The sequence below is a fragment of the Triticum urartu genome, chromosome 5 (assembly GCF_003073215.2).
Source record: "Triticum urartu cultivar G1812 chromosome 5, Tu2.1, whole genome shotgun sequence".
Taxonomy (NCBI): Eukaryota; Viridiplantae; Streptophyta; class Magnoliopsida; order Poales; family Poaceae; genus Triticum; species Triticum urartu.
The window spans coordinates 78,716,828-78,727,615 of NC_053026.1; positions in this window are offsets into that span (position 1 = coordinate 78,716,828).

Below are 10,788 nucleotides of genomic sequence, written 5' to 3' on the forward strand. Positions count from 1 at the left end.
AAAGTGGGAGAAAATAAAGGAAAAGAAAAAGGAAAACTGGCAGTAGCGATTTCCTTATAAAACAGCTACAATCAAGCTAGCAGTAGCGATTTTCTTATAAAACTGCTACAGCTAGTGAAGGTAGTAGCAGCGCGTTTTATCTAAACCGCTACAGCTAGTGAAGGTAGTAGCAGCGCGTTTTATCTAAACCGCTACAGCTAGTGAAGGTAGTAGCAGCGTGTTTTGTCTTAACGTGCTACTGCTACGTCCACTTAACCCAAAATTCTCACTCTCCCTTCTTCATCCCGCCTCTTTTCCCCCCAAATCCCCACTCTCTCTTCCCCTCGTCGCACTGCCGCGCCCCGGCGCTCGCCCCGACCCCGGCCAGCGCTCGCCCCCGACCCGTCCCCAGCGCTCGCCCCCGATGCTCGCCCCCGACCCGGCCCTCGCCCCCGAACCCGGCGCTCGCCCCCGACCCGTCGGCCCTCGCCTGCCTCCTCGCCCCTGCACCCTTTGTAAACCCCCCCTCTCCCTCTCTGCTAGCTAGGGTTCTTTGGTTGATTTACTTAGGTTTTAGTTAGGGCAGTAGGCTAATTAGGTTATCTATTTAGTTATGAATTTAGCTAGGTTTTAAAATAGGACAGAAATTTAGGGTTAAGCAATTGTAGTTAAAAGAAAAGGCAGCATTTAAGCAGTTGTCCAAATCAACATCCCTTGTTAAAGCAAATTTAGGTAGGCTAACTTTATATGCAAATTTGAACTAGACATGTGATATGTGGATATGTCATGTTTTGGACATGTCATGTTTGGAATTTGAACATGTCATTTGGACATGTGATGTTTTGGTTCAATTTTGGTAAATGATCCGGGTGGCCTATGTTACGCCGGAATGTTGATTCATTTCTGTTCTGGTGAATTTTAGGCGCTCGATATGTCCATTTTTTAGCAAAGGTCATGCCGAAATTTGCCGTGAATAAAGGCATGATTTGTGCTACATAGTTGGCATATCGAGTGCTGGCACATAGATTTCTTTTTTATGTCATTTCTCATTTATTCATACTTTTAGAAATAAACGAGGACACTTAATCATAGGAAACATGTTGAACAATGAAGAAACTGGGCCTTCTGACCAAGATGCAAACGAGATGGATTATGAGGGTGAACAAGAGTACCTCGACTATTTGACTACTAAGCAAGGTTTGCAGGTCGGCCTCGATGATGGTATTGATGCCGACATCGACCTCGATGGCGCCGGCACCGATGGCGGCGCCGAGACCGGCGGGGAAGGTACCGGCGGGGGAGATACCTACGGGGAAGGTACCGGTGCCGATGCCGCTACCAAAAAGAGGAAGCATAAGAAGGAGAGGATACGAAAACCTAACAAACTAGGGATTGGACGACTTGTGATCACAAAGATGGCACCTGGCAAGTTTGAGCCATTAGAGCCGGAAGAACCTCGCAAGTGCTATGGGAACCAATTAGGATGCATCCTACGGGAATGCGCGAGGATCGGCGACGATGACTTAAGGAGTAAAGAACATTTGACGTAGTTGCTCCTAACAAAGTTGCACAAGAGATTCAAGTTCCCCGACCGGGATGATAACATAGAACAACCTGGGATGATCCGAAGATGAAAAAGATTAACAATCACGCCATGGGCATGTTTAGCAATGATTTGGCCTCCTGGAAAGGGAGGGTGAAACGAGCTATTAAGGCTGAGGAACCCCTGTCCAAGATTCTGGAGGAAAATCCGACACTTACGGAAGAGGAGTTTGAAAAGTTCAAGGACACTTGCACTACCGAGGTAGCCAAGGCTAAGGCTGCGAAATTCAAGAGCCTTCAGCAAAGGAACACGGGGAAGCATTGCCTAGGAAGCCGTGGCTACCTCGGTAAAAGGCCCATATGGGATAAGGAGGACGCGGAACGTGAAGCCGCGGGTCTCCCAGACCCCTTCGCAAAGTTCACCAACCCCTTGGAGCGTGACTTCATCAGGGCCCGCTATAAGTGGGACAAGGAGAAAAAGGTTTTTTACATGGACCAGATCACGAGGAAATTGATTAGACTAGTGGAGAAGCATCACCAGCTTGCAGTCGAAAGCCCTACTTCTCCGACGAGGCCCAAGTGGGACACCCCTCTCAACCGGGCCTTGAACGAAATTAAGGGCTCCCTTTGGGCCAGCGGCCGCAATATGGTCGTGTGCACAGCGCTGGAGACGGCGCCACGTGGAAGGTGTTTTACAACGAGGGCCCGGAGGCCAAGAAGTAGAAAAAGAAGTTTAGTCAGGCGGACATCGATGCGAAGGTGAAGCTTGCGGTCGAGAAAAAAGCAGCTGAGGACGCGGAAAAAACAGCCAAGGAGAAAAATGAGTTGCTACAGCAGGCAGTCAATGCAGCTGTAACTGCCTGCAGAAATGATTTCGCTACTAACTTGGTTCCAGCTACCATCAACTGGACGAAGGAAAATCCAGACAAGACGGTACATGATTTCCCGATGCCCGGTTTCATCGGGAGCAACTCCATGAACAACAACAACACCGCACCATCACTTGCTCACGCAACCGGGCCTCCTCTCGCGGTCGCTCCCGCTCATAGCAGCCCGTCCTCAGTCTCTGGTGCGCTAGGTGGGCCTTCGTCTTTGGCTGAGCTCGACGCCGTCACGGTAATTACATGTCGCACCAACATATATATATATATATATAGAGAGAGAGAGAGAGAGAGAGAATATTCCATTTTCGTTGCCTTTCGGATGTTTTACACCACAGACATATGTGTTTGCAGGGCGAAGAAACCCCGTGTACCATACTCTACTTGATAAAAGGCTAGAAGGTCGACGTGGGAAAGGGGATGATATTGAACCCCTTGCAACCCACGTTCCACAACCAGCCGATCCCCGCTGGGCACTTTAGGGTTAGCTTGTCCAGTGTGAAATCGGGGCACGAGGCGCTGCCTCCTCCAGTACAGCATGTGGGAGAGGACGACGAGACCCCGCCACGGATTGGAAGATGCAAGGGTTGGGTGTGGCTATGGCCGAAGGATCTTATTCGTTTGGAGCCGGCCGAGAGCACACCAATAACCAGACATCAACAAGCATGTGCGGAAGACCACCACCCCGCCTACGCAATTACCAGCTCCTGTAGTGCTGAGTGAGAGCGGCGGACGACGTGATGAAGGGAGTGCAATAGTACTGGCTGATGTAATCGGTCCTGTAGAACAGAGAATGGATGATGAGACGGAGGTCGACCCTATGGGTTTCCTCAATACAAACGCGTATGACTGTGACATAGATATGATGAGTCAACCATATGATGAATCAGGCTATCAGCATGCTAATGAGGATATGGATGATATGCCCGGGCAGGAAGGTCGTTGGAAGGATTGCAAAAAGTCTGCCTTCATGAATTCCTCACAGGACACGCCTGAAGATGTCGCCTCAACACAGGCTCAACTAGCCAGGGGTCGTACAGTTCTTAGCTCGGGAACCCTGGGGCAGGGGTTAAGGAAGGGTCTGGAAGGTGTGCCCAAGAAAAAAGGAGAGGAAGAGATCAAGGAAGATAACTGCCTCCAAACAAGCCAGAGCACAAAGCAGCCAGACGATGCATTCTGAAGAGCGTGTACCCGTGAAAGGTGCGACCATGTTCCATCTCACGGGCGAGCCGATGCTACCGCCGAAACTGCTGGAGGCACTATCAGGGGATCTCAGGAGACTACACGACCATGTGTTGTCGACTGAGAAAAGCCTACTAGCCTGAAAGGATCCAGGATATCCGACATACGCGGCTCGTGTGCCTGAGGGGAAGTGCTACGTCGATACACGGCCCGCGGAGGTGTTCTTCCTACGGTTTGACCATATCTTTGAGATGTTTCTGACAAGGCGGCTCGATTTTACAATCGTCCGCCTTTTTGTGCTACATATGAGCTCCGTCATGAAGAGTGAAGAAGTCTCGCAAATCTGTGTGGTGGATCCGTACTACATGCAAGAGTCTTTCTTGAGTCTCGGCGACTTTGAGCGTGAAACTGCTAGGGAGTACCTCCAAAACTTCATGGTACAGAATAAGGACTGGGAAATTGTCCTCGTGCCTTATCATCCAAAGTAAGTCAGTTCCGGACAACCCTTTCGTCCATTTCAATCATTCCTTCTCTCTCATATGGGGAATAATTTGAGGTGTCTTTTCCCCACAGCAACGGGCGCGCCGTCCTTATCGTTCTTTACCCGCAAGTCTCCCACGCCGTGTATTTTGACCCTTCCAGAGACTACGAGCAAAAAGACTACACCCACATAATGAATATTCTAGATGATGCTCTCCAAGGCTTCAGCATTAGAGGTGGCCACAAGCAGATCAGGAAACAAAGGAACAAGAAGATGGGTTTCGCGCATAAAACTAACTTCTCCTGCATCCATGTCCCAAAACCAAGCAAGAAGGATGGATTCTACATCGTCCATCTCATGATTCAGTTCAACACGGATCACCAAAAGCTTCGCATGAGAAGAAGAAATGATGATCATATCCACAAGTGGCTAGAATCTCATGGAGAAGCGGATTATAAACTTAGAGATGACTTCTTTCGCATCCAAAGCGACATTGCGACGATCATTATGAAAGAAGTCGTCGATGAGAAGGGGATGTTCCACCACGGCCCTATATCGCGAGCTGATGTCCGAACTCGCATAGGCATGCAACGTCTAGACCTCACGCCGTTCAAGAAGCTAGGGTCCATCCTCGATGATATGGAAGGATGGAACTTCTAGTGATTTATGATGCCGATGATGATGATATGTGTCGGTTGAACTTGTATACTTTTTGTAGCGATGAATCATTGTGATGTCCATGGTCCCTGCCAAACTTGCGTAATGCTACTTTGTTAGTTTGCGTACGATGACCTGCGTACCTCTAGTTAATTAATTTGCGTACTGTATGTTGCATCTAGTTGCTAACCCTTTCTTTTTCGGTGTTGCTCTAGTATATTTTGTTGCATATATATGATTGTACATCCTCTTCATGAACATGCATCTCTAACAGGTACCTAGTTTCTTGATGGCGAGATGGAAGTGCTATGTCGTGTACAAAGGGAAGGTTCCGGGGGTGTACAACGAGTGGCATGAGTGTCAGGCGCAAGTGAATGGGTTCTCGGGCGCCAGCCATAAAGGCTTCAAAAGCAGACAAGAAGGAGAAGCTAGTTACTTGAGGTTCACGCTAGCGCGAGAGAGGACTCGTAACCGCCACCTCATGTACTGCATAGTTCCGCTCTCGCTCATAGTGATAGCTCTTCTCACGTATACCTTTGTTTAGATGGATGACGTTGTAGTTGCAAGTATTCGAGACTTGCATGTATCGCTATTTTCGACATGATGACAAGATACCACTTTGTGTTGGATGATGATTATGATGAGACTATTTGTATGTATATGCTATGATTACATTTGTGGTCTCGCAGGCATTTGTATGTGTATCATGATGACATTTGTATGTGCTAAAGATTCTTCTATAAAGCTTGTTCAAATACAAAACAAATATGCCCAAAAAACAAAAACTACTAAAATTAGTAGTAGCGAGTGGAGAACAGTTAGCAGCAGTGCGGTAGTAGCAGTAGCGCGCACAGGAGAAGCGCACTATAGATATTAGCAGTAGCGAGCTTACATTAAGCACGCTGCTGCTACACTTGTGTAGCAGTAGTGTTGGTGAGCATGCGCTACTGCTACGTGTTAGCTGTAGCGCCTTATTAGTAGCGCCGGTCCCCGCGCTACTGATACACCTAAAACTCGCGCTGCTGCTAGCCTTTTCCCTAGTAGTGTGTATTTCTCCTAATTTGTTAAATTGCATCTCCTTAGCTTACACATTATACATGTGAATATGACACTCCTTCCCATTTTTGGTACATACTACATCTGCCTATCACACCATGTTCTTACATCAAACTACTATTCTTGTGTATCCTGCATCTATCGCTTATGATGAGACAGTCACGCCCGTGGGTTAGTATGAGACGCGCTACTCTTATAAAGAGTGCAGTTTCATCCTCTCCACATAATTCTCAAGAAACAGCAAGCCTAAATGAAGATATTGAACTTAGCTCTATACTTGAAGACCGCACTTCCCCTACACCACCATCGCAGGTGCTTGCTCTAACTTCGCAGCGTGATATGTGGTTGCATGTTGCATACGGTGTCTAGTTTGTAATGCTTATAATTAGGGTAAATTGCATCTGCTTAGTTTACACATTATACATGTGAATATGGCATGCCTTCCTATTTTTGGTACACACTACATCTATCTGTTAACCCTGTTCTTACATGAAACTACCTCTCTTCCGTATCCTGCATCGATCACTTACGATGAGACACCTTTATTCGTTGCATATTGCATATTATTTCTAGCTTGTTGCCATGTATTGCTTCTAATTTGGTCAAATACATTTGTTAGGCCACCCTTTTAATTTGGCAGAGTGATATTGGTTTCATCTTTCATATGGTTTCTAGCTTGCATTGCTTCTAACTAGTTCAAACACCTTGTGCTTAGTTTACACTTTATACATCATACATGTCATTATGTCATGCCATCCTGTTTTCATACATATTCCATCCTCCTATCGTGCGGCTGCCTTACATGAAAGTAGTGTTCGTCATATCATGCATCAATGAGTTCTGAAGAGCAAATTTCATTCCTTTTTCTTGTGGGTTTGACTTGGCAAGGCAAAATCAAAAAAGAGGAAGGAAAAGAATAAGGAAGGTGATGATGGCGGTCCTCTGCAGCAACGTAAATGGAGCATCTATATGGATTCTCCTTGTACTGCTAGTGCATTACAAGTTCCAAGTCTCCGCTCCCCTACTCCGCCATCCAAGGTGCTTGCTCTAACTTGGTAGTGTGATATCTGGTTGCATGTTGCATATGGTGTCTAGCTTGTATTGCTCCTAATTAGTGTAAACTGCATCTGCTTAGCTTACACATGATACATGTGAATATGACACGCTTTACATTTTTTGGTACATACTATATCTGTCTATCAAACCATGTTCTTACATGAAACTACTCTTCTTGTGTATCCTGCATCTATCACTTATGACAGGACACCTTTAAGTTGGCAGTGTGATATTGGTTTGCGTCTTGAATATGATTTCTAGCATGTAGTGCTTCTAGTTTGATGAACACCACCTATGACGAGACAGTTTTAACTTGACAGAGTGATATTGATTGCACCTTCGATATGGTGTCTAGCTTGCAGTGCTTCTAATTTTTTGAAGTGCCTTCTACTTAGTTACCACATCATAGGTGTGAGTATGTCAAGCCGTCCAGTTTTTCATACATATTTCATCAGAGTAGTGTTTGTCGGTATCATGCATGAATGAGTTCTGAAGAGCGAATTAATCCTTTTTCTTGTCGGTTTGACCTCACAATGCAAAATCAATAAAGTGGAAGGAAATTGGTAAGGCATTGGATGATGGTGGTCCTTCCGAGCAACTGAAACAGAGGGTCTCTACAGAGTCTGCTCTGCCATCCTCCCAACAAGATTCGCAACACAACGCAAGGCTAGACAATCAAGGTAGCTGTGTAGATGATGAGCACATCTCCCCTACTCCAGCATCATAGGTGCTTGCTCTAACTTGGCACTATTATATGTGGTTGCATGTTGCGTATGATGTGTGGCATGTATTGCTTCTAACTTTGTTGAATTGCATCTGCTTACTTTACACATAATGTCTATGAATATGGCACGTGTTCCTGTTTCTAGAACATACTATATGTGATCACACCATGTTCTTACATCATACTACTGTTCTTGCATATCCCGCATCAGTCACTTATGATAAGGCACCTTTAAGTCGCCACTGTGATATTGGTTATGTCTTTCATATGATTTCTACCATGTAATGCTTCTAATTTGTTGAAACACCAGACAGTTTGAACTTGGCAGAGTGATATTGGTTGCATCTTTCATATGGTGTCTAGCTTGTAGTGCTTCTAATTTGTTGAAATGCCTTCTGCTTAGTTACCACATCATATGTGTGAACATGTCACGCCGTCCTGTTTTTCGTACATATTCCATCCTTGTATCATGTGTTTGCCTTTCATCTGAGTAGTGTTCGTCGGTATCATGCATGAATGAGTTCTGAAGAGTGAATTTTATTCCTTTTTCTTATCGGTTTGACTTCACAATGAGAAATCAATACAGCTGAAGGAAATTAGTCCGGCAGTGGATGATGGTAGTCCTTCAGAGCAACTCAAACAGAGGGTCTCTACAGATTCTACTCCACCATCCTCCCAACAAGATTTGCAAGACAACACAAGGCTGGACAGTCAACGTAGCTATGTAGATGATGAGCACATCTCCCCTACTCCACCATCACAGGTGCTTGCTCTGACTTGGCACTATTATATGTGGTTGCATGTTGCGTATGATGTCTAGCTTGTATTGCTTGTGACTATGTTGAATTGCATCTGCTTACTTTACACATAATGCGTGTGAATATGGCATGTGTTCCTATTTCTAGAACATACGTGTAGATGATGAGCACATCTCCCCTACTCCACCATCACAGGTGCTTGCTCTAACTTGGAACCGTTATGTGTAGTTGCGTGTTTCGTATGATGTCTAGTTTGTATTGCTTCTAATTTTGTTGAATTGCATCTGCGTAGCTTACAACTTATACCTGCAACGATCACTTACCCATAAGACACATTTAACTTGGGAGTGTGATGTAGGTTGCATCTTGCATTGTCTTCTAGCTTGTACTGCTTCTAATTTCTTGAAATGGCACTTACGACGAGACACTTTTTACCTGATAGAGTGACATTGGTTGCATGTTCATGTGGTGCCTAGCTTTCATTTCTTCTAATTTTGTTGAAATGCCTTCTGCTTATTGTTTTTCATACATATTCCATCCTCCTATCGTATGTGTGAATATGCAATGCTGTCTTTTTTTGTATATATTCCATCCTCCTATCCTGCGCTTGCCTTAAATCAAGGTAGTGTTCGTCTGTATCATGCATCAACCAGTTATGCAGAGCTAATTTTACTCATCTTCTTGTGATTTTGACTTCATAAGGCAATATCAGAAAATAGGAAGGACAAGAGTAAGTTAGGGGATGTTGGTGGTCCTCCGGACCGACGCAAACAGAGACTCTCTAGATTTGCCACTGGTACTGCTAATGAAGTTGAAGTCCCAAGTCTACTATACGTCTCCAACGTATCTATAATTTATGAAGCATTCATGCTAATATATTATCATTCTTGGATGTTTTACAATCATTTTATAGCAACTTTATATCATTTTCGGGACTAACCTACTGAATCAGAGCCCAGTGCCAGTTGCTGTTTTTTTGCTTGTTTTTTACATCGCAGGAAATCAATATCAAACGGATTCCAAACACCGCGAAACTATTTTGTGGAATTTTTTATGGACCAGACCACTTCCAATGTGCCAGAGATGCACCTGGGGGGTGCCCCGAGGGGGGCACAACCCACTAGGGCACGCCTGGGGCCCCAGGCGCGCCCTGGTGGGTTGTGCCCACCTTGGTGGCCTCCTGTACCCCTTCTTTGCACTATAAATTCCCAAATATTCCGAAACCCTTCGGGGTTAACCTAGATCAGAAGTTCTGCCGCCACAAGGCTCTGTAGCCACCGAAAACCAATCTAGACCCGTTCCGGCACCCTGCTGGAGGGGGGAATCATCTTCAGTGGCCATCTTCATCATCCCAGCGGCCACCACGATGAGGAGGGAGTAGTCCACCCTCAGGGCTGAGGGTTTCTACCAGTAGCTATGTGTTTAATCTCTCTCTATCTCGTGATCTATATCATGGGCTTTGTTAACATAGATGGATCATATGATGTTTCTCCCCTCTATACTCTTGTTGTGATGAATTGAATCTTTACCCTTTGAAGTTTTGTCTTGTCGGATTGAATATTCAGATATGAGAACACATGATGTATGTCTTGCGGTATGAATACTTGAGGTGACAATGGGGTATCATATTGATTTGCTTGATGTATGTTATGGCACTCAACTTGAGGATTCCTGATGTGACATTGGGGTAATTTATGCATAGGGATGGATGCACGTTTTATTATCTTTTCTTCGATAGAAACTTTGGGGTCTCCTTGTAGTTCTTTGTGTGGATTGAATATTATGATCATGAAGTTGTTGGATGCATATCATAGAATTAACTCATGGATACTCGTGGTGACATTGGAGTATCTAGGTGACATTAGAGTTGGTTGATGTGTGTCATATGGTGTTATTTTAGTAAACTCTTGATTAGATCGATCGGAAAGAATAGCTTGTGTTATTTTAGTACGAACTCTAGGATAGATTGATCGGAAATAATAGCTTTGAGGTTGTTTCGTACCCTACAAACAATTTCTATCTTTTGTACTCTGCTAATAGGAACTCGGGAGTGATTCTTTATTGCACTTTGAGGGACAATCATATGATCCAACTATGTTAGCGTTTTTGAGAGATTGAACTAGAGAAAGTACGGACCCTAGGCCTCATTTTCAAGCATTGCAATACCGTTTTTGTTTTCGTTTACTATTTGCTACCTTGCTATTTTTATTTATTCTGATTATAAAAATATATTTCTACCATCAATATTACACTTTTATCATCATCTCTTCGCTGAACTAGTGCACCTATACAATTTTCCATTGTATTGGGTGTGTTGGGGACACAAGATATTTCTTGTATTTGGTTGCAGGGTCGTTTGAGAGAGACCTTCTTCATCCTACACCTCACACGGATCGATAAACCTTAGGTCATCCACTTGAGGGAAATTGCTACTGTCCTACAAAACTCTGCGCTTGGAGGCCCAACATGTGT